The 27,787-nt window shown below is 41.2% G+C and overlaps 2 long non-coding RNA genes across 4 annotated transcripts in view; both read right to left on the reverse strand.

Annotated features, from left to right (window-relative positions):
* Nucleotides 1-19,613, reverse strand: part of LOC120397051 — a 64,118-nt gene extending 44,505 nt beyond the window's left edge. For 2 of the 3 annotated variants that reach the window (XR_005593642.1, XR_005593641.1), the window contains exons 1-3: nucleotides 19,330-19,601; nucleotides 18,466-18,639; nucleotides 17,513-17,574 (exon numbers count right to left, since the gene is read on the reverse strand). This is a non-coding gene — a long non-coding RNA (uncharacterized LOC120397051). Of the gene's footprint in view, nucleotides 1-17,512; nucleotides 17,575-18,465; nucleotides 18,640-19,329 lie in introns of all 3 variants that reach the window. The other variant, XR_005593643.1, reaches the window with a different exon arrangement.
* Nucleotides 1,944-3,612, reverse strand: LOC120397055. The gene is made up of 2 exons (XR_005593648.1): nucleotides 3,340-3,612; nucleotides 1,944-2,441 (listed from the first exon to the last, which is right to left on the reverse strand). It is a non-coding gene; the product is annotated as an uncharacterized LOC120397055 (long non-coding RNA).
* Nucleotides 19,614-27,787: the final 8,174 nt, after the last annotated feature.

Consider the following 27,787-nt stretch of genomic DNA (forward strand, 5'->3'; position numbering starts at 1 on the left):
GCACAATTCCTAGAGCCGCCCCTGCAACCGACATCACGGATTCATTGTGCCAGGCGCTGTACAATCCCTGCCCTGAAGAGCTTACTTTCTAAGTAAAAAGACAGACAAAATTTGAGAGAAAGGGGAAAGAACATACAAGAAGGTTGGGAAGTGAGACACAGAGTGATAAAATGATTTGCCCAAGATTACACAGGACGTTTTCCTGACAAAGCCAGGAATTTAACTTAGTGATCTGAAGTCCCAGCCCCATACATTTACCAAAAGATAATTCTTCCTTTCTTGGCTATGTCCATTGTTTGCTTATTAAATCAATGTATACATTATAAATATACTATGTATTTACAGGTCAATTGGAGGGTTTCAAGTAGAGCTATTCCAGTATATCTGCTATATAAAAATGTTTGGGTTTTTTTAGCTACTTATGTATTGCCATGACTAAGAAACTAAAATAGCACCTCAGTGTACCTTGTGACACTGTATAGATGCATACAGGTATTGATTAAGGTAGAAATGCAAGGGCTACAGGTCTAAAGGCTGTCAGAAACTTAGCTTAACCAGATGAATTTAAAGCCTAGGCCTACGGTTGGCTTGATATGAGCAGCTAACTGGTATGTGACCCAACGTCACAAGATAAAGTGCTGCAGTAAACAAGTATAGTAAAGTGCTGAGCAGTACAATTAGCAACTGCAAAACATGAGTTATTGATATTTTTGGCAATTCTTAAAAAATGGGTGCAAACAGATGTCATAGTAACCAAAATGTCATAGTAACCAGTTGATGTAAATGCTAGTAAGTCAAATGCAAATAGCTAGGAACCTGTGAAAGATCAGAACCCCAGTATTAACAGAATACAGAAATCCAGATAAGGGAAAGGGGATGAACCCCTCATGAATATTCATAAACCATAATGGGCCAGAGTAACCTTATAAAAGGGGTTACCTTGCCTATGAGTTGGGAGATGCATTGGGATACGCCAGACTGATGGCGACCTGATGATAATCTTACCTACAACAGGGTTCCGCATCAGGAGACTTGCGCGATGCAAGTACTAATGCGGGACATTTTGTACTCTCTCTCTACCTTCTGTTATATTGCACTGTCGGGTTGTTTCTCTGCTCAGCAAAATTATTAATAATAAAGGAAAATATGATTAGCTTAGGCTGTTCCTCTTCTGCTCATCAGGTCTCTCACTGTAATAATAATCAGGATACTGTAAATGATTTGGAAGCGGAACCCTCTGGGACCACAGCTCTGTTAACAGTTAAACAATTGATAACTCCCAAATTCCATTTAGCCTACATCAGGGTTTTCCATAAAATACATTTCCTTACAATATTTTTTTTTAAAGGCCAAGAAATTGAAAACACTTTCCTATATGTGGATTAATCTCAGATTGGGAGATACTCCATTTTCAGCAGAATAACATATTATGAAAAATAATGGTTTTGCTAGTGTTTGGGAATGTCAAATCTGAAAGTGATGTAATTATTAGTAAGATCAAAGTGATGCCCATATACAGTGATCTCAGAGATTTACTTATGTATTAAGAAGTAGGATACAGCCTGATCTTACTCAGATGTTATGCCTTAAGTTTTAAAAAAAACTGTCATGCCCTTAAATACTTTAGATAACATCATCTTTTTAATTTTACCACTTTGCATTCGTCTAGTTAGCAACTTCCTTGAACCATCCATTATCTTACAAAACTATGTTTGAAAATCTTAATGGTCTAACTGGCACATAATCCACAATACATTATTGCTCTGTCTTCAAACACCTACATTATTTCAAGGAACCAGGCAAGACAATTAGAATAAATATTTTACTAAAAACATCCACAGCTAAATAGCTTTGCACTATTCTTTCTATTTATGGCTTCCAATTGAATATTCTGAGTGTGCTAATGATACGCTATAAGATGGATCACAATGAAGCACTGTAGGTAATTTACATTATCGAGTTTAATTAGTTCTCAGCAAAGATGGGCTTTCAAAAATAAAGCTTTGCTTTAAAAAAAGTCACTTTTTTACAGTGTTGCCAACTGTGTTTTTCTTAAAGCTCCCATTCCTGACATTGAGAGGTTACATGAAAATCTCACGTTTTTCCCCAGTAATTTTCTAGGTCCTGTGATTGAGAAAATGAAGCCACTTAACAGTAAAGGCTCAGAAACCAGAAGCAGTATTAAAAAAAACACAAACCTTTTTTTTTTTGAAATCTCCTGAATTTTAAACTGGTTTCATTATTTTTGGGGGCCTGACTCATGAAAGCAATGTTAGGAACATCAGCTTGGGATGTCTCCATTGAATCCTGGGTACATGTTCTTCACAAGAGAGTAGTCTCAGACTACAGTTCACATAAACTATGCACTTATCTTGGCATGGACCCATGTTTTTACCCTCTGAAAAGAACTCTGATTATCTTCAGCTTGTCCACATTCTTGCCTGGGGAGAAATGTCCAGTACATTGGTAGTTAATGTACCTCTCTGCAGCAGAAGTAAAGTGTAAGCCACCACAGCTCCAGTTATGTAATGAAGTTGTTGTAATGGACTGAGCCTTTAAGAGACCTGATGATGGCCCATACTAGGAAGTACAACTGGCTAGATCTGGGTGTGACACATGCAGAATAAGCTTTGATTTAAGTGCAATAAAGTCCTCTTTGTTGAAGCTTCTTTGGTGGAAACATCCTTTAAGATGCCATGGTTATGGGCAGGGTGTAAGCATCTGAATAGAATAGGTTGTCTCTCTTTCCTCAGTGTGTCTGATATCAACAGGGACTATACAGTTGTTCCTGCTTATACCAGGCCTGAACCTGGCTCAACAGAGCTTAAGACAGATTCTATCTGTGACTCTCTGTTGGCAGACAGTAGTGTAATCGATTACACCCATTACACCCACCACCATAGCATCCCCTGACATCACATAGTGGTGTTGCACAGGATTTTGACCCTCATGCCTTCTGTTTACCACCTCCTCAACCTTGTGATGGCCTGTCCCTTTCTGGGTCTTCCAAGCCCCCAGCCAAGTCACTTTCAGCTCAGCTGCTCTCCAGGGTAACAAAATGCCACTGTACATCCAAGTAAATTAGCAATTCTTCTGGCCCTCTTGGGCTGCACTGAAGTTCTCTGCTTTTGCCCCTATTCCTTGGCCCTGCTGAGCTTTTCCTATGCTGCTTTTTCCCCAGCAGGTTTCCCCCGCTGCTCCCCCTCCTCGGGGAATCTGGTGGCTTCCCTAAGGGATCTCCCTGTTCCTTATACGTCCCACCTCACACACACACACCTGCTCCCTGTGGGTCTTTTCCACCTGACTTCATCAGGCCCATCCCAGAGAGAAGGAATTCACCTTGCTCCTTTTTCCGGTTCTCCTCCTCCATCTGAGGTCGTCTCTCTCACCACCCCCCTGTCCCAGCAGCTGGGGTCAGTCATCATAATAAAGTCTCCATCACACTCAGATGTGAGAATACTGGTCTGGTCCTGAGCAAGGCTGAGCCCGGCTTGCCTTAAAGGGCCAGCCAACCTGTGATGTGCTTATTCACAGGGCTGGCTCCAGGGTTTTTGCCGCCCCAAGCAGCCCCAATGTCACAACTCTCTCTCTCTCCAGTAGTGAAACACAACATCAGAAAGTTCAAGGAATTTAGCACCGTGTGAGGCTCAAATCTCACAATAGCTAATAGTGCCTCACAAAGCTGCCTTGTTACCATGGCAATTTACCATCCCCTGGAGTCAGTTTATAAGAGAGTTGCTGTGAGGCCATGGAAGGATGGTCGCAATTAAGCCCAGTTTGCACAGGGCTTGCAGAGGGCAGTGATTGGGCCTGCATCCTATGCCTCCCTGGCTCTTTCCCCAGCAGGGAAGGCCCCATGTATGTGCACAATGAGCCCATAGTAGTGGCTCCAGCTCCTGGGTGAACCTGCTGCTTCTTCACTATAAACAAAGTAATTTTCTAATAGTTATTAAATTCTACACTGGGTGAGGGTGACAGTAATTATTTTATGATTTGTGCCTCACCCATCAAAAAAGTCACCAGCCACCACTGCATCATACTCATGTTTTTGGCTGTAGTTTCTGTAAGTAACTGAGTAATTACAGCAAGGTTTGCCTCTCATGAGTTCAGGATAAAATTTACAAAACAAAGTCTGACACCTAGATACTAAATAATGGACCTAATTTTCTGAAGTCACTCAGCACTTCTGGAAGTCAGGCCATTTTTACCAGGGTGCCTATATATGGATGTAAGTGCCTCACTTTAGGAATCCCTGGTTTAAATATTGGCCTTAAGTTTTTTCATGGCTGACTATGAGAAAAAGTTGTGGATTAGGTTGCTCACCATCGAGAAATGGCAGTGGATGTAAAATAATTTAAGAATGTACTTTTGACCTATGGTGTAAATCTGTGGTTCATTTATACTAAGTAATTAATCTCTGAATTATCTTAACTTTCCCTTTGTATAACCGTTCATCTTCTCACTCATTTTCATCAGGAGGTATGCTCCTTACTTGGTTTTGGCAGTTTGGTCATCTTCTCTAGTGGCTGAGAAAATACTAACAGATCTAGGCCTAACAGATGGTTATACTTTCCAGATAAATTATTTACTTGAATTCTGAAACATCCAGCTCTTATTACTTTTCAGTTAAATTTCAAAACTCCATTTATCAACTAGAGTGATCACACATTTACTCTACCACCATGCATCAAAGTTAATGTACTCATTTGCTCGTTACAAGTAACAGAGCTAGCGACAAGTAAAGTGGTTCAGACAGAGCAACCACTGAATGTAAGCTGTTATCCAAAATTTGAACTGACCTAAACACTTGTTCAAGTTCAGCTAGCTTCATCCCTGCAGTGCTAACCTAACCTGATCTGCAGATCCCCGACCTATCGTATGCCTCAACCAAACCGCTAGCATCTCTTCCTGAGAGCTGGTCAAAAATTAATTTAAACAAACTGAAAAACATTCTAAAGTTGTTTCCATTTCACAGGATTGAAGATGGGATCCATTTTATGACACAATTTCAAATTTTTTTGTTTATCAAAAACTGGGTTTTGATTAAATGAGAAATTTTGAAAGTGGTCCTGATAAAAAATATGGGTAAAAACTAGTTGTGAAGAAATTTGTAAAAAAACCAGTGTTTTTAAAGTCAACAATGTAGGCCATCTCTTCTCCTCCTACTTCACTGTTTATTCCTCCCCATGCTTTTTTAAAATGAAAGTCCAGCAGTTCCCAGCCAGGATACGGTGTACTATTCCCCTACAGGTTTCCTGGGCCTCTAGAAGGCATTTCAAATTCAATATTAAACGATTTCCAGTATTAGATTAAATATTATTAAAAACTCAAAGGTATGTTTTGTTATTTTTTAAAAGCATGCAACAAAATGTCTCCATTTTTAAAGTCACGAGTATCATTTCCAGATGCAGAAAACCACTCAACTCTTTGAGGCTTCATCCCCTGGAGGTGAGAGTTTAATAAGGGGTCAATTTTCTATATCATCTTAGGAAAACAAAATCTATAAATGTAAACATGTTTTTAAACAAAATAATAACCTGAGTTTGTTTAAAATTTAACGCCAAAATGTCAGAAAAAATAAATATCACAAACTTGAAGTGCTAATTCGCCTTTTGTTTTTTTGCCCAATTTACTTCAATTCTGCTTTTTAACGCCTCCCCCCATCCATATTCTGTATAAATGACACCACTCTGTATGTGCATATGGATCAGCCATAAAGATTGCAACAAATCCATGGTTATTCAGGTTCAATTCAGACTTTCATAGTGACAGAGGAGTATAAATCAGTTGCATAGCTCCAGAAGCACAGACTGCTACCTGGCTGCCTGAGCTCCAGCGTAAACACCAGTAACAGATTACTTTGACATGCACAGCACACACACACACACACACACACACGCACACACTCACAATTAAGCAATTCTCTTTTTACCCCATTGGAGAGTAGTGGTACATATACACTCAAAGTTAATAAACTCATAAGAACATAAGAATGGCCATACTAGGTCAACATAACAGGAGTACTTGTGGCATCTTAGAGACTAACAAATTTATTTGAGCCCACTTCATCGGACGCATAGAATGGAACATATAGTGAGGAGATATATATATACATACAGAGAACATGAAAAGGTGGGAGTTGCCCAACCAACTCTAAGAGGCTAATTAATTAAGATGAACTGTTGTCAGCAGGAGAAAAAAAAGCTTTTGTAGTGATAATCAAGATAGCCTATTTAAGACAGTTTGACAAGATACATAAAATGGGGGAAATAGATTCAATGTGTGTAATGGCTCAGCCATTCCCAGTCTCTATTTAAGCCTAAATTGATAGTATCTAGTTTGCATATCAATTCAAGTTCAGCAGCTTCTCCTTGGAGTCTGTTTTTGAAGACTTTCTGTTGCAAAATTGCCACCTTTAAATCTGTTACTGAATGGCCAGAGAGGTTGAAGTGTTCTCCTATGGGTTTTTGAATGTTATGACTCCTGATAGCAGATTTGTGTCCATTTATTCTTTTGCGTAGAGACTGTCCGGTTTGGCCAATGTACATGGCAGAGGGGCATTGCTGGCACATGATGGCATATATTACATTGGTAGATGTGCAGGTGAATGAGCCCCTGATGGTGTGGCTGATGTGATTAGGTCCTATGATGGTGTCACTTGAATAGATATGTGGACAGAGTTGGCATCGGGCTTTGTTGCAAGGATAGGTTCCTGGGTTAGTGTTTTTGTTCTGTGGTGTGTGGTTACTGGTGAGTATTTGCTTCAGGTTGGGGGGCTGTCTGTAAGTGAGGACAGGTCTGTCTCCCAAGATCTGTGAGAGTGCCTCTGCCATGTACATTAGCCAAACTGGACAGTCTCTACGCATCTGGGGTCTGTAGCAAGGCGGTGGGATACCCCACAGCCCCGCCGAGGGACGGACCTCCCCTAACACCAATGTGGGCGGAGTCACTGGGTCCTGTGCCCGCCTCTCAGAGGTCACGGCGCAGACACGGAAGTATAAAAGCTCACCGGCAGAGCTCAGTTGGGAGCCAGCCGCTGGAGAGGCCAGACGTCTGCGACTGAGCTCCCTCTGGGGAGACAGCAGAAGGCCGCAGCCAGCCTGAGGTCGCACCGGGCCAGCCGGGCCTACCCCGCGCTCGTTACCCCGGGGAGGACTGGCTGAGCCTACCCCGCGCTCGTTACCATGGGGAGGACTGGCCGAGACTACCCCGCTCCAGCTACCCCGAGGAGGAGCCGAGCCTACCATCTGCTACTTACCCAGAGGAACCGATGGTGTTTGAGACGGCCGGCGACACTACGACGACTCAGGTACCCTACGAGGGGGAGTGTGGAAGTAGCCCGGGGGCAGCCGACCCCAGTCGGGCTGCAGCACTGCCAGAGCCTATGTCAGTGTGTTGCGGCCAGGATCCCCACTGACAGCAGTGAGTTTCTGCCGCTGCTGGGGCCCCAGGCTGGGATGCAGTGGAGTGGGAGGGCCTGCGTCCCCCCTGCCACCCACTCCTTGTGTGGCAGACTCCCCCTTTTCCCTGGCCTGGAGAGGCTAGGACCTCCTGATATTGAACTGCTGACTCAGCCCCTGCCTGAGGGCCTGAGTTTCTGACTATTTGCTTGCTGCCCCGCCCTGACCTAGGGCCTGGGCTGCTAACTTACTGCTGACTCAGCCCCTGCCTGAGGGCCTGAGTCCTTGACTGTTTGGGTGCGGCCCCGCCCTGACTTAGGGCCTGAGCTGCTCTAGAACTCTTGGCTCAGCCCCAGATTAAAGGGCCTGAGCCCCTAACCGTGTGTTTGCGGTCCCCCACTAGCGCCAAGCCCCGACTGACAGCGAGCTAGAAGAGGCGGTGGGATACCCCACAGCCCCACCGAGGGACGGACCTCTGCCAGACACTGCTACAGGGTCCCAACCCACAGTTTGAGAATTGCTGTTCTAAGAAATACCCTGACTCTGTCACTGATTTCTGCTGCAACAAGTGAAATCCACTTGCAAACCCACCAGACCAGCTACCACTCAACAAAGGAACAATTAAAAGACAGCAGCATGCCTTCTCTGAGGTGAATGGGTTCCCGCTGTGCTATGGGAAGACCTTGGTGGGAAGGGGAAATGTGATATATCATGTATTTGTGATTTTAAAGCTAAATGTCCCCTTCTAACTAAGTCATAGATCCTATTTCATCAAACAGTTTTACAAGCTACAGACACCAGCTTTGTGGGTCTTAGGGAATGTTAGAGTTGATAAAGAATGCTTCATGGCAGAGGAGGGGGGATGGAAAGCAGAAAGGTATAAGGGAGTGGTAGAGTCTTGTCTGGAGCAATGGAGTGGGGAGAAAGGAAGAGCTGAGAGTGCAAAATTTGTGGCAGATTATGACTGGCCGTTGGGAAGGATGAAGCAGGATTCTTTATCTATGTGCCACATAAGGACCAGGAAATCACAATCCTTGGCCTCAGCTAGGAAGTGCCCATACAATATCAGGGGTGGAAGGGATCTCAGGAGGTCATCTAGGCCAACCCCCTGCTCAAAGCAGGACCAATCCCCAACTAAATCCCCAAATCCCTAAATGGTGCCCTCAAAGATTGAGCTCCTCCTGGGTTTAGCAGGCCAATACTCAAACCACTGAGCTATCCCTCCCTCCCTGTCTTCAAAGAAGTGTGGAAATGGAAGGGACCTTGAGAGGTCATCTAGTCCAGTCCCCTGCACTCAAGGCAGAACTAAGTAATAAACAGACCATTCCTGAAAGCTGTTTGTCTAATCTTTTTTTAAAACCTCCAATGACAGAGATTCCACAACCTCCCTGGGCAATTTGCTCCAGTGCCTAATTATCCTGACAGTTGTCCAGCCCAAATCTCCCTTGCTGCAATTTATGTCCATTGCTTCTTGTCCTATCATCAGAGGTTAACAAGAACAATTTTTTCACCCTCCTCCTTATAACAACCTTTTATGTACTTGAAAACTGTTATGTCCCCTCTCAGTCTTCTCTTCTCCAGACTAAACAAATCCAATTTGTTCACTCTTCCTCATAGGTGATGTTTTCCAGACCTTAAATAATTTTTGTTGCTCTTCTCTGGACTTTCTTCAGTTTATCCACATCTTTCCTGAAATGTGGCGCCCAGAAATGGACACAATACTCCAGCTGAGGCCTTATCAGCACAGAGTGGAGTGGAAGAAGTATTTCTTACAACACTCCTTCTAATACATCCCAGAATCATGTTTGCTTTTTTGCAACAGTGTTACACTATTCACTCATATTTAGCTTGTGATCCTCTATAACCCCCAGATACCTTTCTGCAGTACTTCTTCCTAGGCAGTCATTTCCCTTTTTGTAAGTTTGCAATTGATTGTTCTTTCCTTAGTGGAGTACTTTGCATTTGTCCTTATTGAATTCCATCTTATTTACCATTTCTCCAGTTTGTCTACAATATTTTGAATTCTAATTCTATCCTCCAAACTACTTGCAACCCCTCCCAGTTTGGTATCACCGGAAAACTTTATACGTGTACTCTTTATACCATTATCGAAATCATTGCTGCATGTATTGAACAGGTATTGAACCCTGAATCAATCCCTATGGGATCCCACTCAATATGCACTTCCAACTTGACTGTGAACTACTGATATTTACTTTATGGGAGTGGTTTTCCAAACAGTTTTGCACCCACCTTATAGTAGCTCCATCTAGGTTGTATTTCTCTAGTTTGTTTATGAGAAAGTCATGTGAGACAGTATCAAAAGCCTTACTAAAGTCAAGATATACCACACCTACCACTTTCCCCCATCCACAAAGCTTTTAAGCTGCCCAAAAAAGCTATCAGGTTGGTTTGACATGATTTGTTCTTGACAAATCCATGCTGAATGTTACTTATCACCTTATTGCCTTCTAGGTTAGTGGCTCTTATACAGGGGTACGTGTATCCCTTGGGGTAGGGACATCAACTCATCTAGATATTTGCCTAGTTTTACAACAGGTACATGAAAAGCACTAGTGAAGTCAGTACAAACTAAGATGTCATACAGACAATGATTTATGCTGCTCTAAATACTATGCACTGAAATGTAAGCACAATATTTATATTCCAATTAATTTATGTTATAATTATATGGTAAACATGAAAAAGTAAGCAATTGTTCAGTAATAGTGTGCTGTGACACTTTTGCATTTATGTCTGATATTGTAAACAAGTAGTTTAAGTGAGGTGAAACTTGAGGGTACAGAAGACAAATCAGATTCCTGAAAGGGAAAGGTACAGCAGTCTGGAAAGTTTGAGAGCCACTGTTCTAGGTGTTTGCAAATTGATTGTTTGATTATTTGTTCCATTGTCTTTCTTGGTACTGAACATAATTTGACTGGTCTGCAATTCCACAGGTTTTCCTTATTCTCCTTTTTATAGATTGGCACTATATTTGCCCTCTTCCTGTCTTCCATAAGTTTTTGAAGATAATCATTAATGATTCAGATATGTCCTCAGTCAGCTCCTTGCATATTCTAGGATGTATTTCATCAGGCCCTGGTGACTTGAAGACATCTGATTTGTCTAAGTAATTTTTAAACTTATTTCAGCTTCAGATCCTACCTCATTTTCATTGGCTTTCACTATGTTATACGTCCAATCTCTACTAAACTTTTTGGTGAAAACTAAAACAAAGAAAAGTCAGTTAGCTCTTCTGCCATTTCCATAGAATATAAGGGTTGGAAGGGACCTCAGGAAGTCATCTAGTCCAATTCCCTGCTCAAAGCAGGACCAATGCCCAACTAAATCCCCAAATGGTCCCCTCAAGGATTGAACTCACAACTCTGGGTTTAGCAGGCCAATGCTCAAACGACTGACTTATCTCCCCAATTGAGTAGCTAGCCTACCCTCTCCTTGGTCTGTCTCTTGCTTCTAATGAACTTTTAGAATGTTTTCTTGTTACCCTTTATGTCTTTAGCTAGTTTAATCTCATTTCGTGCCTTGGCCTTTCTAATTTTGTCCCTACATGCTTGTATTGTTTATATTCATCTTTTGTAATTTGACCTAGTTTCTACTTTTTCTAGGATTCTTTTTTGAGTTTCAGATCACTGAAGATCTCCTGGCTAAGCCAGGGTAGTCTCTTGCCAGACTTCCTATCTTTCCTACACAAAGAGTGTAGAAAGGAGGGGAGACCATAGTTCCACCTTCTCCCTGCACACCACCCCAAAGAGCCAACCTATCTGGTTAGGAGGGCATGCTGCTCCATCTTCAAGGATGGGTGTCCCTGGATGCTCTGTGAAGCTCAAGGATGGCTTGTCCCTCTGTGAAACACAGTTCCTACAGGAGCATCCCCTTGAGCAGTACAGCACTGCTCCTCCCACATTTCAGGGCACAATTTAGCCCTTCATCCATCCCTTTGGCTAGGAGGAAACATGTTGCAAACCCTCACCCATGTCCATAATTTTCCTTACATACCTTTAACAGAATTGAGCATGTGCTCAGAGAACTGTAATGCTGATTCAGAAGGACACATATCCTAGAAATATATAAGCCTGCAAGACTTCAAGGGAAACAGACAGGTTCTTTCCTATGCCTGACTGCTAAACAGTTATTTTCAGGAACTGGATTCTGAGCAAGGATATTCCTTCAGCACCTCTACCGTGAGGTATATATGTGTAACGGCGCGACTCACCCAGCCCCGCCTCCTGCTGGTCATCCAGGGAATTAGCTTGCCAGCCTCCGGAGCACCCTCTGCAGGCCAGTGTCTCACCTTGACGCTGGTCCCCTGTGTCCTTCCTGGATCCCGATGCTCCTTCTCTTGGGGTTCTGCCCCCTGCAGTACCCCACCGTCTCACCTCCCGAGGAACCCCCAACCCCTATCCCCACATTGCCTCAGTCTTGGGCTACTGCCAGTCACCATCTAGCCCCTGCTCACTGGGGTGGACTGCAGTATAATTGCCACTCATCATTGGTAAGGAGGGTTTGGACCTGCTGCCTCTGCCTACCCTTGGGCTGCCCCTCTGCAACCCCAGTACCTTTTCTGGGCCTTTAGCAATGCCTGAAGCCTGGGAGTTTTCCAGGCTGGAGCTTCCCAGCTCCTCTGGCCTTCCCCCAGCCCTGCTCCCCTCTAGGTACTCTGTTCAGCTCCTAGCAGGCAGGCCCATCTCTCTCAATAACTAGAGAGAGACTCTTGAGCTCTGGCTAGCAGCCCTTTTATAGGGCCAGCTGCGGCCTGATTGGGGAGCGGCCCCAGCTGAGGCTGCTTCCACAATCAGCCTTTCCTTTTCCTTCAGCCCCAGCCCTCTCCCAGGGCTGGCTGTAACCCTTTCAGGGCCGGAGCGGGTGACCACCCCACCACAATATGACTTTTGGAATGCTAGTGGTTTATAATAGCGCTGTCAATTAATCACAGTTAACTCACATGCTTAACTAAAAAAAAATCATGATTAAAAGCACTAATCACGATTAATCGCACTATGAAACAATAGAATATCAAAATTAATTTATTAAATATTTTTGGATTTTTTCTACATTTTCAAATATACTGATTTCTATTACAACACAGAATACAAAGTATACAGTGCTCACTTTATATTATTATTTTTATTACAAATATTTGCATGGTAAAAATGATAAACAAAAGAAATAATGTTTTTCAATTCACCTCATATAAGTACTGTAGTGCAATCTCTTTATCGTGGAAGTGTAACTTACAAATGAAGATTTTTTTTTGGCTACATAACTGCACTCAAAAACAAAACAATGTAAAACTTTAGAGCATCCACGTCCACTCAGTCCTACTTCTTGTTCAGCCAATCACTAAGACAAACAACTTTCTTTATATTTAGGAGAGATACTGCAGCCTGCTTCTTATTTACAATGTCATCTGAAAGTGAGAACAGGCATTCACATGGCATTTTTGTAGTCAGTGTTGCAAGGTATTTAGGTGCCAGATATTCTAAATATTCGTATGTTCCTTCATGCTTCAGCCACCATTCCAGAGGACATGCTTCCATGCAGATGATGCTCATTTAAAAAAAATTAAATTTGTGACTGAACTCTTTGGGAGAAATCTGTATGTCTCCTGTTCAGTTTTACTGGCATATTTCATGTTATAGAAGTTTCAGATGATGACCCAGCACATGTTCTTTTTAATAACACTTTCACAGCAGATTTGACAAAACACAAAGAAGATACCAATGTGAGATTTCTAAAAATAGCTTTAGCACTCGACCCACAACTTAAGAATCTGAAGTACCATCCAAATCTGAGAGGGACGAGGTGTGGAGCCTGCTTTTAGAAGTCTTAAAAGAGCAACACTCCCATGCGGAAACTACAGAACCTGAACCATCAAAAAAGAAAATCATCCTTCTACTGGTGGCATCTGATTCAGAGGATGAAAATGAACATGCATCGGTCCGCTCTGCTTTGGATCATTATCGAGCAGAACCCATCATCAGCATGGTTGCATGTCCTCTGGAATGGTGGTCGAAGCATGAAGGGACATATGAATCTTTAATGCATCTGGCACGTAAATATCTTGCTACGCTGGCTGCAACAGTGCCATGCGAACGCCTGTTCTCATTTTCAGGTGATACTGTAAACAAGAAGCGGGCAGCATTATCTCCTGCAAATTGTAACCAGATTAGTTTGTCTGAGCGATTGGCTGAACAAGAAGTCAGACTGAGTAGATGTGTAGGCTCTAAAGTTTTACATTGTATTATTTTTGAATCCAGTTATTTTTGTACATAATTGTACATTTGTAAGTTCAACTTTCATTATAAAGAGATTGCACTACAGAACTTGTATTACGTGAATTCAAAAATACTATTTCTTTTGTTTTTTACAGTGCAAATATTTTTAATCAAAAATAAAAATAAAGTGAGCGCTATACACTTTGCATTCTGTGCTGTAATTGAAATCAATATATTTGAATATGTAGAAAACATCCAAAATATTAAAATAAATGGATAAATGGTATTCTATTATTGTTTAACAGCACGAGTAATCATAGAATCATAGAATATTAGGATTGGAAGGGACCTCCGGAGGTCATCTAGTCCAACCCCCTGCTCAAAGCAGGACCAATTCCCAACTAAATCATCCCAGCCAGAGCTTTGTCAAGCCAGACCTTAAAAATCACATGATTAATCACGATTAATTTTTTTAATCGCACCATTGAGATTAATTTTTTAATTGCTTGACAGCCCTATTTTATAAGTGAAATTGCAAGTCAGGAGAATGGGTCTTTTCTTGGCAATAACAATTTAAACATTCCTTTAAAGGACTGGCAGACATCAAAACATGTGTCCATTCTGAGTGTTTTGGACCCCAAACTTAATTTCATTGATTTTTAAATAAAGGAACTAATTTGGGCTTTAGCTAAGAAGTTTATATTTACTAGTGCGTCTTTAAAAAAATCTCTAACAGTATTGCAATGTTGGGCAGAAGTCCAGAAATTCAGGCTTAAAGTTCACAAGCAACTTTGTGCCTAACTCTGCTGCTTGCACATATTTATCCCGAGGTCTTTCCTTACTGGATCACATAACAAATTCACACCCCCTATTCCTGCTAAATAATTTGCAACTGTTTGAACCTGAGCGTTTCTCACTATTCACATCAAGTTCCATGCCAGCAGGCCACAAGCGTGTGCATTATGAGCTGCTGAAACTATTATTGTAATGATGGTTGTGTGGCCAGAATGTACTCCCTATCACAGTGCAGCATGTGTCCTGCTTATGTACTCAGATGCCTTTGTTTCTGAGATGTTTAGGCAGGTGGTATTGTTATGGCCTGTGAAGCAGATGTGTACCTATGACTAACAGATCATAAACTGGGAGAGGTTAATAAAGGGATAAGAGGTGTCATTCTCACAATATCAGTGGTGAGGCATGCCCAACGGGAGTCCAAGGTGTAACCATTGTATAAGGTGTATTACATGGCTTGTGAGGCTTATTAAAAGTTAGGAGGTGTTTCTGTCTCTCTCGCACCTGTCCACTGTCTCCTTCCTCTCCCCTGTCATGCAGTTACAAAAATATTGTGGAAGTATGTTCTGTTATAAAAAAATTCTCCACCCTGATTTAAGGGGTCAAGCAGTTCAGTTTACCTGTTTGCATTTGAGTATTACAGCAATAACCCTAGAAAACAGCCAGAATATTTTTGGTGCTCCTTCTCTCTCTCTCTCTTTCTCTTTTTTTTTTTGGGTGGGGTGGGGGTTGGGTGTTTTTTTGGTAGACGATTAGTTCAAAGGGCCAAATCCTGCAGTGTTTTCTCAGTCCTCATGCAGGGGAAAATCCCATTTTGTAGATGGGACTCAAACCATGAAAGCAGATGTGTTTCTAGTACCAGAGCATTACAGTAAGCCATGGGTTCAGGCTTCCTACCCAGATGTTTAACCAGAGGTTAGTAAAGGGTTAATAAGTTAAAAACTCTAAATTAGAAGGGAAAAAATATCACATTGTGGTGAGGGACCAATGGAAGGAAAGAGATTAAGGGCCAGAGTCTCAGCTAGTGTAAACTGCTATGATTCCATGCTCAGAGAATCTGGCCCTGAGGGTCAGGGCTCCCTCCAGCCTTCTATTATTCCCACCTTTGCCCTTCATTCACATTAAAATATTTTATCTTAATCTCTCTGCCTCTCTTTCTTCATCTGTACATTGGGTATAATGACACACAGCTGCTCCAGACAGGTATTGTGAGGCTCAATGTATTAACATCTATAAAGTGCTTTAAGTTACTCTAATGAAAAGGGCTATAGAAGTGCAAACTATGTTTGTATTATAAAATGATAGGGGAAGTCCTATGCCATGTGTTAATATCTTACCCAGAGGAGCTCACATGTTTTTTTTCACGAGCCAACGTAGAAGAGGAAATTACAGATCCAAGATATAATAAAAACAGCCATATTGGAAGGGGTTAGCTGTTTAAACAGTTCACCCTTTCAGACCACACCCTATACTAAAGATGTATTTGGATGTCCACCTGAAAATACAAGTGCTCAAAGGATTGGGATTAAAACAAGAACTACTCAGGGCAAATCTGATTTCCTGATAGCTTCTTAATACAGAGCTTCCACCATGAGCGTTTAGAACAATATGATGGCAGGTTACCTAGCTGTACTTTATTTACAGTGGCTATTGAAAGATTTAACTCAGGGTATGTCTACATAACAGTTAAACACTTGTGGTGGGCCCATGTCAGCTGACTTGGCCTTGTGATGCTCAGGCTGCCAGCACCAAGCTTACTGGCAGCTGTCCTTGGTCACGCTCCTGTGTTCAAGCAGCATGGATGGGACAGGAGCAGAGCTGGGGGCGGTACAGACGCGCCAGAGTTGCTGCCGGTGTGGGACACTGGCTCCTGAGAGCAGAGCCCCACATTCTGTTCCTTTTGCCACTGTGGTTCCCGGGATAGCCCTCCGGTTCCGCTGATAACGATTTATATCCGTGAATATCTGCATCCGCAGATATAAATTTGTATCCACGCAGGACTCTACTGACTGGGCTTGCCACAGGGTTTAATTGCTGTGTAGACATACCCTTACAGACCTGAACTAGGACCTTTCTTCTAGCTGAGTCAGTAGAGGCTGTACTAAACTTGTCTCAGCTGGAAGTCAGTCTTTGCATATTTTACAGACCCATTAATCTACATCCACTAATTCACCAAACCAAAGAACATAACTCAGGAACTTTCCAACTGGCTCAGCAATCCCCAGGAATCTGAGAGATATTTGGCTTTTATCTCTCCTTTAAAAAATATGTGATAGAATAAACATGGAGATTTTTAGCTACACCATCTAATTTCAAAGCTTGCCACAATATCTGGGCATTTTCTCTCTCTGGATTATATTTAATTTAATAGATCTGACATGCTTGGGGTATCAAGTACATGATGTATTCCATTTAATATCCAATGACAGGAATTGACAGAGAGCTAGATCAGAGATGACACTGTTTGAAGTTGTCCTGGATTTGTTGGCTTTGACATGATTTTTTTCATTGTTCAAATACCCAGTGCCAATCCTGAAAACCTGAATGCTTCCCAGTGCTTCCTTTGGAGCATGCCGGTGGCACGGTACATGGAAAATGAGTTCTCCAAAATGCACGTTTCTGTAGTGTTGTGGAATTAGAGAATGTGTGCAATGGAATGTAAAAGAGCATCTTAGTCATAAAGCAAACACATGCCTTCCAAATCTTGTGACATTTTGTCCTGACTTTTCAAGGTCTGCACCACTTAAATCCCATTTAAACTCTTAATGTTTAAATTGAAGGCCAAGGCAAAACTATGCTCTCTTTTATACTGGTCTAATACTCATTGATGTCAATGGAGGTTGCATGGGGGGAAACAAGAAAAGAATTACTCCCTAAAGCACAGAATACTCAAACCTAAGTAAACTTTTATGGACCTGGGGAAAAACCTAGGAGCTGTTGAAGATTTTTTTTATAGTGAAATTTGAACTAACATTTCTACAAATTGAATAAGGAAAAGTTCCAAAATATTTTCAGATCTCATAACCGCACTGGATTTCAACAGCATTGTTACATTTTAACTCCTAATATCACAATCCTGCTTACCTTACTGAGAGTGACTGCTCCTTTATATAAATCAAGTAGGCTCTGACTGAGTACCCAGCAGTCTGTGTGCGAAATAAGAACAGCCATGAAAAGAACAATAGATAATTAAAACTTTTTTTTTAAACAGGCAGGAGCCATCAGTGTTCTGACTGGCCAACTCTGTAAAGGTCTGTCACTGGTAGAACTCATCAAAAATTTTCCAATGAATCACTTTTCTGTCAGAAAATGCGGAAATGTGAAATTTCATTTTCAGTGGGAAACTTCTTTTTTTGATAAAGTTGAAGCATTTCCATTTTACCTTGTTTTGACTTTTATTTAATATATTGTACCATAATATATGTAGAAGCAATAAAGTAGAAATGACACATTTCAACCTTATCCAAATTAAAAATTTCAGAACATTTCATTTTACAGGAAATACTGAGATTTTGACTTTTGCTCTGATTTCAAACAAAACTGAATGTCAAAAACTCAGAATTTCCCAAGGGACAAAAATTCCATATTTCAGGCAACTCTGGCCACAGGGATTGTAGTAGGCTGTACTGATGAAGCCTTGGGTAAGGGTTGAGGAACACTTTTCCCATATAAAACAAATAAATGAAGACCTTGTTTGGGATTTTCAAATGAGATTATGAAACTAAATGGAAGTTGTATCATGTAGCCAAGTGGGGGAGGGGAAGAAAATATAAACAAAGAGCAGAACTTTACCCAGAAAACAGGTGTTCTATATATTTTCCTATGCAAAAACCCCCCTGAGAAATCCTTGCTGGTTAACTTAATTGAGAGCCCTCCCTCTGTTTTCCCATGGAGACCTCACATCTATGGTCACATTTCCACTTATTGCTTCACATCATGCTTTGCTGAAAATCCCTAAACACAACAAATACTCATGCTTTGTTAAGCACCTGCTTGACTTATTTGAAGAATCTGGCAGCGTTGGCACTAATCCTGACCTTTGACTTTTCCTGTCCGAAGCCAAAGTGGTTATTTCTGTCAATTCTTAGTTTGACACCAGGGAGCAATTCGTTAATCCTCAGATCGTCCAGCCTTGTTTTCTGCCCTTGTTGTTCATGCTTGTCATGTTTGTGTACTTCAGATTTGTTAAGACTGATGTAATATTCCAAGAGCTATGGAGAAGGAAATTACAATATGAACTGATATTAGATTCCCACGTTCCCCCACCCCCAACACAACTACCTATATATTTTTTTCACAGATAAATGAATGAATGATACACCAGACATTTTAATCCACTGCAAATAAGCACATGTCCACAGACAAGGCTGAATGCTCTAGATGCAAAATATACATGCCACCTTCTGAAGAACAAATACCATAAGCCATGATTCTAGTGTTGCTAGTCCCGCATTACAGTGATAGTTGAAAAGGCCATCTGAACCTTTTATCTGCCATTACTAATAACTTCACTAATACAGAACAATGATGAATGCACTTTCTATATATGTAAGACTCTGGGACAACCTAGCGGCAAGGATATAGACCCAAATTAAAGAGGAGACATGGGATCACATTGGAAAGTTGATACTGAGAAGGCTTTGGAGCTGCTGTTCATTGAAAGGAGCTAACTGGCTGTGCATCTCATACATACAAAGTCAGAAATCTAATGTTTACCATGGTACCAACAATGACCAGGGCCAAAGTGATTTCCATTTTCAGTGTTGCCGTTTAAATCTGATCCAATAAGACAATCTCCTAACTCATTTACATTAATAGGCATAGAGAGAGGTCATCAGATGTAACGTTCTAATTCAGCTTCATCTTTTTGATCATAAGTATGTGAAGGTTTCACTTGTTACCTGGTCTGGTGACTTGCAAGTATCGCTAGTTATTCTGCTTTCTGCAAACTGCAGGCCAGATCCTGAGCTGCACTCAACATAGCTGCTCCAATTTACAACAGCTGAGCATCTGCCGTGTGTGTTTTGTCTTCTTTACCAGGCTGGTGAGTCATTTCTGTATTGGTTTTTACCTTCAAAACTGAGTTTGCCTCCAGAATTAGTGTTTTCTCCTTGATCTGCCCTTTTAGAGGGGGCTGTCTCCAGCAATGGCATTCGTGCAATATTGTGGACCAATCCAGCAATCCCTGGGAAGGCAAAGTTCCCAGCAATTCAATGGAAGTTTATGAGCTGTGATGCCGTAACCCAATGACCCACCTCAGTGCCACAACTAAGATCAAACTGTCCCTTTTGTCACTGCTGGCAAGTACATTGAAACTGCCCCCTGCAATATTGCTTATGCAGTTTACTTCCATCATCCGCAGTTTGAGCCTCTCATGCATCACCTGTATATTTACAAAGCCTTAGTTCTGTTTCCCTCATCAGCAGATGATGACTATGTTCACTACCTTGTTCTCTTTCATTGCCATAAGTCAATGCCTCCTCCCACATAGTTCTTCAGCTTTCATCACTGGGTTTAGTTTTTTGTGAGTTTCCCTTGCATGCTCTTAGATGCAAACTGGGAGCTTTGTTTCCAATTTACCAGTTCAGCACTTTACAAATTCTACATACACAGTAGCTCATGGGCTGGTTCTGCTCCCACTGCAGTCAGAGGTTTGCCATGCACTTCCATGGAAAGACAATTGAGCTGCTTTGAGTGCAAAGTCAGCCCTTAAACCTACACTTGGAAAGATGACATTGCACCTCATTCTGCTCCTTTCAAACTATTTGCATTTTAACCAGCTGAATGTTTTACATCATCTTCTTGGCTCAGTGCTCTGAGGCTACATGTTCTCCACTCTTTGTTTGCTTCCACTATTCTATTCTATATAGGTTCTTATGTTGCTCTCCTCACCAAAATATCTGAACAGCAGCGTGTTAAGCAATTTGACTCATATCAAGTGTAGTTTGTTCTCTCTTGGATCTTCTCCCCATGGGAAGGAATTGCATGTGCAGTGGAGTGTTTTCTGGTGGTTTCCCCTTCTCTACCACATTAAATATAAGATACTTGTCTTCCCCATTAAGGACCATCATACCCTACCCATCAACTACATATTATTGACAGAACTCATCAAATTATTTTGTTTGAAAAAGGTGGTTTTAACCATAACGTACATTTCTGAGATCAGGATGCTATCATGTTCTCCAGAAGCTCTAAATCTCTCTCTAAGTCAAGTCTCTGGCTTTGGCCTGAGAAATGTGAAACAGGTGTAACTGATGCTGAAAGGTATGCATGAGTCTGGCACAAGAGTTCTGAGAGATGTGACCTTGCCCATTCATCTCAGATGGTGTCTGGGGTTAACTCAGATGCCCAGTGATTATGTCTTGTCACTGTTAACTATCTCATTCCTCAGAAAGGAGAGCAGGATCACAGATCTATACAATTTATTCTGGACCTCTCATTTTGGTGCTGCAAGTGTGGGGTTTTGGGGTAATGCCATCACTTATTTGTTTATCTGAGAAGGGTCAACCCCAAGGAGACCACCAGAGTTCTGGGAGTACTCAAGGCCTACTGAGAGGGAGACAGGTTCAAGACACTCAGTAGAGCTAAACAACACACACTATCATATTTAAAACCTCTCCACAATCTATTCTGAAGGGAATCTCATTTCGTTGACTCACATGGGTGGAGTTTATTTGGTGGGCGGAGCTTGAAAGACTACCCACATCTATTTTTCCCTTGTATGAAACACTTGACAATGGCAAGACAAGTTGGGGTGATCTGGCCGCTACTAAACATAGTTGTTTCTTTCTCCTTCCCCACCACCTTTCCCTTGTTCTTGTATCCACTGCATCACCTTCGTCATATGTTACAACTGTAAGCTCTTTGGGGTGGGGTCCATGCTTTTTATACATGTGTGTACAGTGCCTAGTAGAATTACCATTTATTTGTATTACACCAGTGCTGAGAAGCTCAACTAAGATCAAAACTCCATTGTACTATGGTACAAACACATCATAAGCAGTCCTTGCCCCAAAGAGCTTACAACCTAATTAGACAAGACTTGCAAAGAGGGGGAGGGGAAACAGAGACATAGAAGTGAAGTAACTTGGCCGAGGTCACCCATCAGGGCAGTGGCAAATCAGAGAATAGAAATAAGGTCCCCTAACTCCCAATCTAGCACTCAGTCCATTGGACCACTCTGTTTCTCCTAAAGGCCTTGATCCCTGATTAGGGCCTTTACGTTCTATACAATACACAATACAAACAATAAATAAGAAAAAATTACCATGTATGAGGCTTTCTAGCATCCATCTCTCTATATTCCTGTTATATTTATATGCCCCAACCCCCATTACTGTTGTATCTGAACTCATAATCTTTAATGCATTTACCTTCACAATGCCCCATGAGGTAAGGCAGTGCTATTATCCTCATTTTACAGGTGGGGAACTGTGATAAAGAGACATTAAGTGACTTGCCCAAGGTCATACAGGAGTTCTGTGGTGGAGTAGAAAATCGAACCAAGTCCCAGGCTAGCACCCTAACCACTGGAACATCTTTCCTTCCTCTAGCTATCACTGATTTTTGTTGTTGGGTTCTTGTCAGGGTCTTATCTTTCAACCCTTACTGAAATGACTACACAAAGCATTCTATTGAGGTCAACGGGACTACTTGTGTGAGTAAGTATTGCAGAACTGGGCCCTGAATGTTATGTTCTTAACCTTAATCTAGTCTCTTTATAGGGTGTGAGTTTGGAGGCCTCCCACACACAATCACTGTTCTGGAAATATATTGTCCTGGATACAATAAATGGTAAGTAAGTTTTGCAGAGACAATTTGAGTTCAACAAAGCCTTTGTGGGTGGAGAGAGACATACAAAATGACCTGGATGGTTAGGGGTCTGGCAATACCCACTTTTGCCGGATTCAAGCAGCTTTACATCCCTAGCGCTGTGAGTCAAACAGAGCAGAGACTTGAAGACAGGTTGCCTACATTCCAGGCCAGGGATCTCCATCCTTTGGCTCGCGGCCCATCAGGGAAATCCACTGGCGGGCTGGGACAGTTTGTTTGCCTGCAGTGTCCGCAGGTTGGCTGATCGCAGCTCCCACTGGCCGCAGTTCACCGTTCCAGGCCAATGGGGGCTACAGGAAGTGGTGCAGGCTGAGGATGTGCTGGCCGCCCTTCCTTCAGCCCCCATTGGCCTGGAACAGCGAACTGCGGCCAGTGGGAGCTGCGATTGGCCGAACCTGTGGACGCTGCAGGTAAACAAGCCGGATCGGCCCACAAGCAGATTTCTGTGACAGGCTGCGCGCCAAAGGTTGCTGATCCCTGTTCCATGCCAAGGCCCTAACCAACAGGCTATAGCACGACTCTCTCCACTTGCTCTTTCTCTACCTCCCATAAAGCCATTTGGCAACATCTTTGTGGAAACAACGCCTCCATAGCTTCATCAAACACACATATTTCAACAAAATTTCATGTAATCAAAAATGTTCCCGGCTGTGCAAAGATAGTAAAATGGAAAGAGAGAGATCAATGTGTAAAACTTACAGGAAGAGTCTTGCTGAGCAGAGATCAAACTGAGATGAAGACAGACAAAACTTTAAAAACAAACCCTAAAAGTCAAACTTTTGGTACCCAAGTCATGGGTGCCAAACACACTCCTAGAGTGAAGCTGTGAGGATTGCCTCCATAAAGGTCTATGGTACCACTTACGTTCTACTTAGACCCTAAAGATGGTTCATTGGGTTCGAGTACATAGACAGGCAATATTCACAATCGTAAGCATTCAAAAACCATGAGTCAGACCACAGACAATCTTGGGAGTGGCTTAAAAATAATACGATTAAAAAAAATTAGGGTTGTTTTTATTTGCCCTCTTATTTCCGAGCCTTTCAGCTGCACTCTGGTCACATTTTCAGCCTTTGCTCCACAGTCCCAAGGGCTAGAAAACACACTTTTTATTTAAAAATAATGAAAGCTGAAATTCGCACTCAACCGCTTGGCTCGGGGATTTGAGAATTTAAGAAAACATCAGATTTTGTGAGACTCATGATAAAATCATGACTGACTGGCAAGCATGATGATGGAGTTACACCGGGCATGAATTTAGCCTATTTTGAAGCCTATTTGGTTTGCCATAAAATATATTGGTTCAAGTACAAGAAACCTCTATTTGCATTAACAGTCTCTGTTTTAAAATCTGGGCAAGCTTAGGAGAAGTATTTGTATAAGACTTTTACATGTTTCCTTTCATTACTTCAGTTATAACCTTTATCCATGCCCACTATTAATGCTCCTAATGGATCCCACAAATAACACACTCAGGTTCTATAAATAATCAGCTTTGCAATTACCCTTTTAGTATTAAACAAAGTTACTAGACATATTAGAAATGCCATAGGACTCTCAGGCAGTGTGGGATTGCAGACCTACTCTGGCTTTTGAAACTTGCTTTATTTTTGCTTTTTTTTAAAGCACGTTGTTTTGATGAATCATATGACCACCAGCCAATGACTACAGTAAGTTATTGTCTTTGGCGGTTATCTAAATAGCTACTCAATTTAGGATAAGTTCAAGGTGGAGAAACCTAGAATCAATACCAATAATCTGGAGAAAACAGACAATTTAAAGACTTTGAATTATCATTTTTTCAGTGGGGTTAGTTACTTCAAACTAAAGTGATTTTTCCTTGATTATAAAAATCTCAATAAAAAAACTCCACAATATAATATAAAGACAAAAAGAGGTGATTTTGTCTTTCAGAAAGACAGTATCTATTAAATTATAAGCAACTTTTACTTACCCCTTTTCAGGAAAAAAAAGACAATTTCTTTTTATTCTTCCTCGGACATACTGTTTTCTTGAGTACAAACTAATATCCCCAAGTCTTAGTCTACCACAGCCCATTTGCAGCACTCTGTGAATTCAAGGGGCCATACATCTGGGGGGGAACTAGCCACCTGGGAATTCCCACAATTAAGAAGCTTTCTTTAAAAAAAATCTCTAATTTCTCTTTTTTGTGTTCCCATATTTTTTCCCCTTCATTCTGTAGCAATGGTCCACAATGTTGGTTTTAAGTACCGCTGGTCAAAAATAATTGAATTTTGAGAAAAATTTTCTCAATTTTTAAACAGTTATAAGTGTAACTCCAGAAAGGTCCATAGGAATTGCAAAACCAGAGAAGACTAATGGTCCATCCTAGACTAGTATGTTCTCTGACAGTAACCAGTGCTGGATTCTTCATAAGAAATAAACAGAAGCCCATGAAAATATACCTTACAGTACAATACTATACCACAAAAGACAATTTCTCCCTGGCTCCAGGTGTTGATCCCCACACCCCTCAGATATGGTAGGAGGCAACAGAATTGCTCTAGATTGGATAAAGATAGGTATAGTTACTTAATTACGGGTATATGGGCAGATTGGATAGTTCAGACCTGGCCTTTCTCTGATTCTAATACCTGCTGATAGTTATAGTCATCCCAGACTTCTAGCTACATAACCTAAGAAAACTGTATTGTTGACAGTCACAACTTTTTGCCAAATTAGGACAGAAACTCTATGCCACAGATCCAGGCTCCAGGGTTATACACCTAAGTCTTTATGTACCATATGTTCAGCTCGAGATTTTGATCTTACACAGTGACAGTTGGATATGATCTTTATTAGTCTTACCTTTGTGGAGGTTAAATGCACAAATGAAACCAGTATGTGTAGTTTTAACTAGATTTTTAAAGATGATATGAATGAGGTGGCAAAATGAACAAAGAAAATACCAACCATCTTGCCTCTGGTGACCCATGTTTGATTTGATTCGGCACAGAAGCACACAAGACCTTAAAGGTCTAGGTTGTGTTTTTGCAAGACGGCTCTATTGAAGACATGCCCACAAATTACTGTAATACAGGACAGTTGTCAAAAAGGACCAACAGTGATACAGAATAACTAGTCCATGGTAGAGACTTTTCAGTTCAAAATGGTCTTCTGCTAACAAAAAACAGCTGTATCTTCAAAACATCTGAATTGTATTTACCAGTGTTTTCCTAGTTTAAATTAGAACAAACAAGAACAACACATTTTTCAGTCAATTCTTCCTGATCGAACTAGCAATATATTATTACCAATGATCAGAAAACCCTCTCTGAATCCTTAGAAACACTGTTGAAGTCTATGGCAATAACTCAGTCTAAATCAAAGAAATAACTTCCATCAGTTTCTAATTGCTAGACCACAATGTTTAAACAGATGAAAAATCAAAATCAAAATGTACCTTGATCATTCCAAACCACTGCCTTTAAGAAGAAGCACATGGAGAAAATATTTCAGAGTAAAATTTGCTTTTTATTAGTTCATTCCACAAAGCCCAACAGTCACTCAATGTTTTGACCAGTGATATTATGGAAGCTGAAATAATGGGGATGCCCCATAATTGCACTGTCTGCTGCAGAAGAGCTTGCAAAATTAGATGTGACTAAGCAGAGCTCGCAATATTTAGCAATAAAATCTGTGAGAGCTCATGAGAACTACACAGCTAATAATATTTTTATGTAGTATCTTTTCATCAGCACTGGTGCCCTGTTCTGGTAGGTGCTGTACAAATATAGAAGATGATGATCTTTTACAATTATATAGTTCCTGCTCAGGCTTTCAACCCTAAGTTAAATGATCCTAGTATGGTGCCTGAATATGGAGTCAACCAACCAGAGAGTGAGGCTGATAACATATGGCCTGTTTCATCATCTCTTGGGGCCGGATTCTTAGTTACACTGCATAGTACTTTATTGCCTATAGTCCCATTGAGTAATCTTTAATTCCTATCAATTAAATTCAGCCCGTTCTAAACTAGATTAACTGCCATTGAGTTAAGAGTGGGTGAGGTAATATCTTTTATTGGACCAACTTCTGTTGGTGAGAGATAAGCTTCCGAGCTTACCCATACCTCTTCTTCGGGACCTGTGGCCTATCCACAGGCAGATCTTTCCCACAATAATACAAACTGGAAAAAATATGAACACTTCCATACAGCTCTTGATCTCAGAAGAGGGCAGCCCTCATCTCGTTTTCTGTCCACCATGATATCCAGTCTACCAGGTCTGAAACAGGAATGGGAAACCCCAGTGGTGTACTGGGAAAGCTTTGTAACATAAGACGGATGGGCTAGTGGCTAGGGCTTCAGCCTGGGACTTAGGAGTCCTGCTCTGCCACAAGCTTCCTGTGTGATTGTGGTCAAGTCACTCAGCCTCTCTGTTCCTCGTCTGTAAAATAGAGATACTAGCTCTTCCCCACCTCACAGGGGTGTTGTAAGAATACATATGTTAAAGACTGAGATCTACAGAAGAAAATGCTCTAGAAATAGTAGTAGTATTGACCCTGATCTCCCAGCCGATTCCAGACTGGTGCTCATTGACTTATGTGCTGAGCCCTGTTAAGGGTTAATATAAAGAGCTGCATAACGGAAGCCATTTCATTAACAGGTTGTTGGTTTTTTTTGGTCCTAGAAAACCTAGGAGCAATGCTGCATATTCCCCTATATATGGTATATTATCTGTTAACGATCTTTCCAAAGAGATACCCATGTCCCATTTGTAGAGCACCATCATAACAAGCCCCAGGGATCGTATGGAATGAGCTGAAGGACTGGAGTCTTACTTTTAAGTTTCAAGTTTCCTGAAATCTTTTCAGGTTTCTTAGAGCATTTCTCTCCCTTAATTAAATTATAATATAATCTTCACTCTTACTATAATCCACATTATTACTTGTATGCCCTAATCAGGATCATTGTGCTATCCACCCTTAGAAATACAGAGTAGAAAGACAGTCCCTGCTTTAATCTAATTTAAACAATCCCCCTACAGGAGAAGCTTAATTAAAATCAAAATATGGATTTCTAATTAAACAGAAGCCTATAATATGACAACCACAAAGATTTTTCTTTGAAAACAGTTATTTCCCTGAGCCTAGGACGGCCAAAGAGTGAAATATAAACCACACAATGATCCTGAATGCAGAGTTTGCTATAGACAAACAGAACTCAAACCTCCTCTCTTTGGAGTTTTTTTCTCAACCCACAAGCCAAGTGGGTTCTACATTTTGAAAAAACAAGTTTTCCATCCCTTGTCTGAAACTCTGACAGTTCTTACTAGTATTTTCCTCCAATAACTATTATCTATAATACTTGATCCTAAATCCTGAGTTGAACAAAAAACATTCAGTGCGGTTTAAACTAACACAACAACAGCATAAAAGGTGCATATAGTAAAGCTTTACAACAAGACCCAGAAGATCTGGTGTCTCTTTAAATGTCTCTTTAAATTAAATAAAATAAATTAATTAAATTTAAATTAAATTAATGTGTGGGGACAGAGGAATTTA

Source organism: Mauremys reevesii, linkage group 1 (genome assembly GCF_016161935.1).
Source record: "Mauremys reevesii isolate NIE-2019 linkage group 1, ASM1616193v1, whole genome shotgun sequence".
NCBI lineage: Eukaryota > Metazoa > Chordata > Testudines > Geoemydidae > Mauremys > Mauremys reevesii.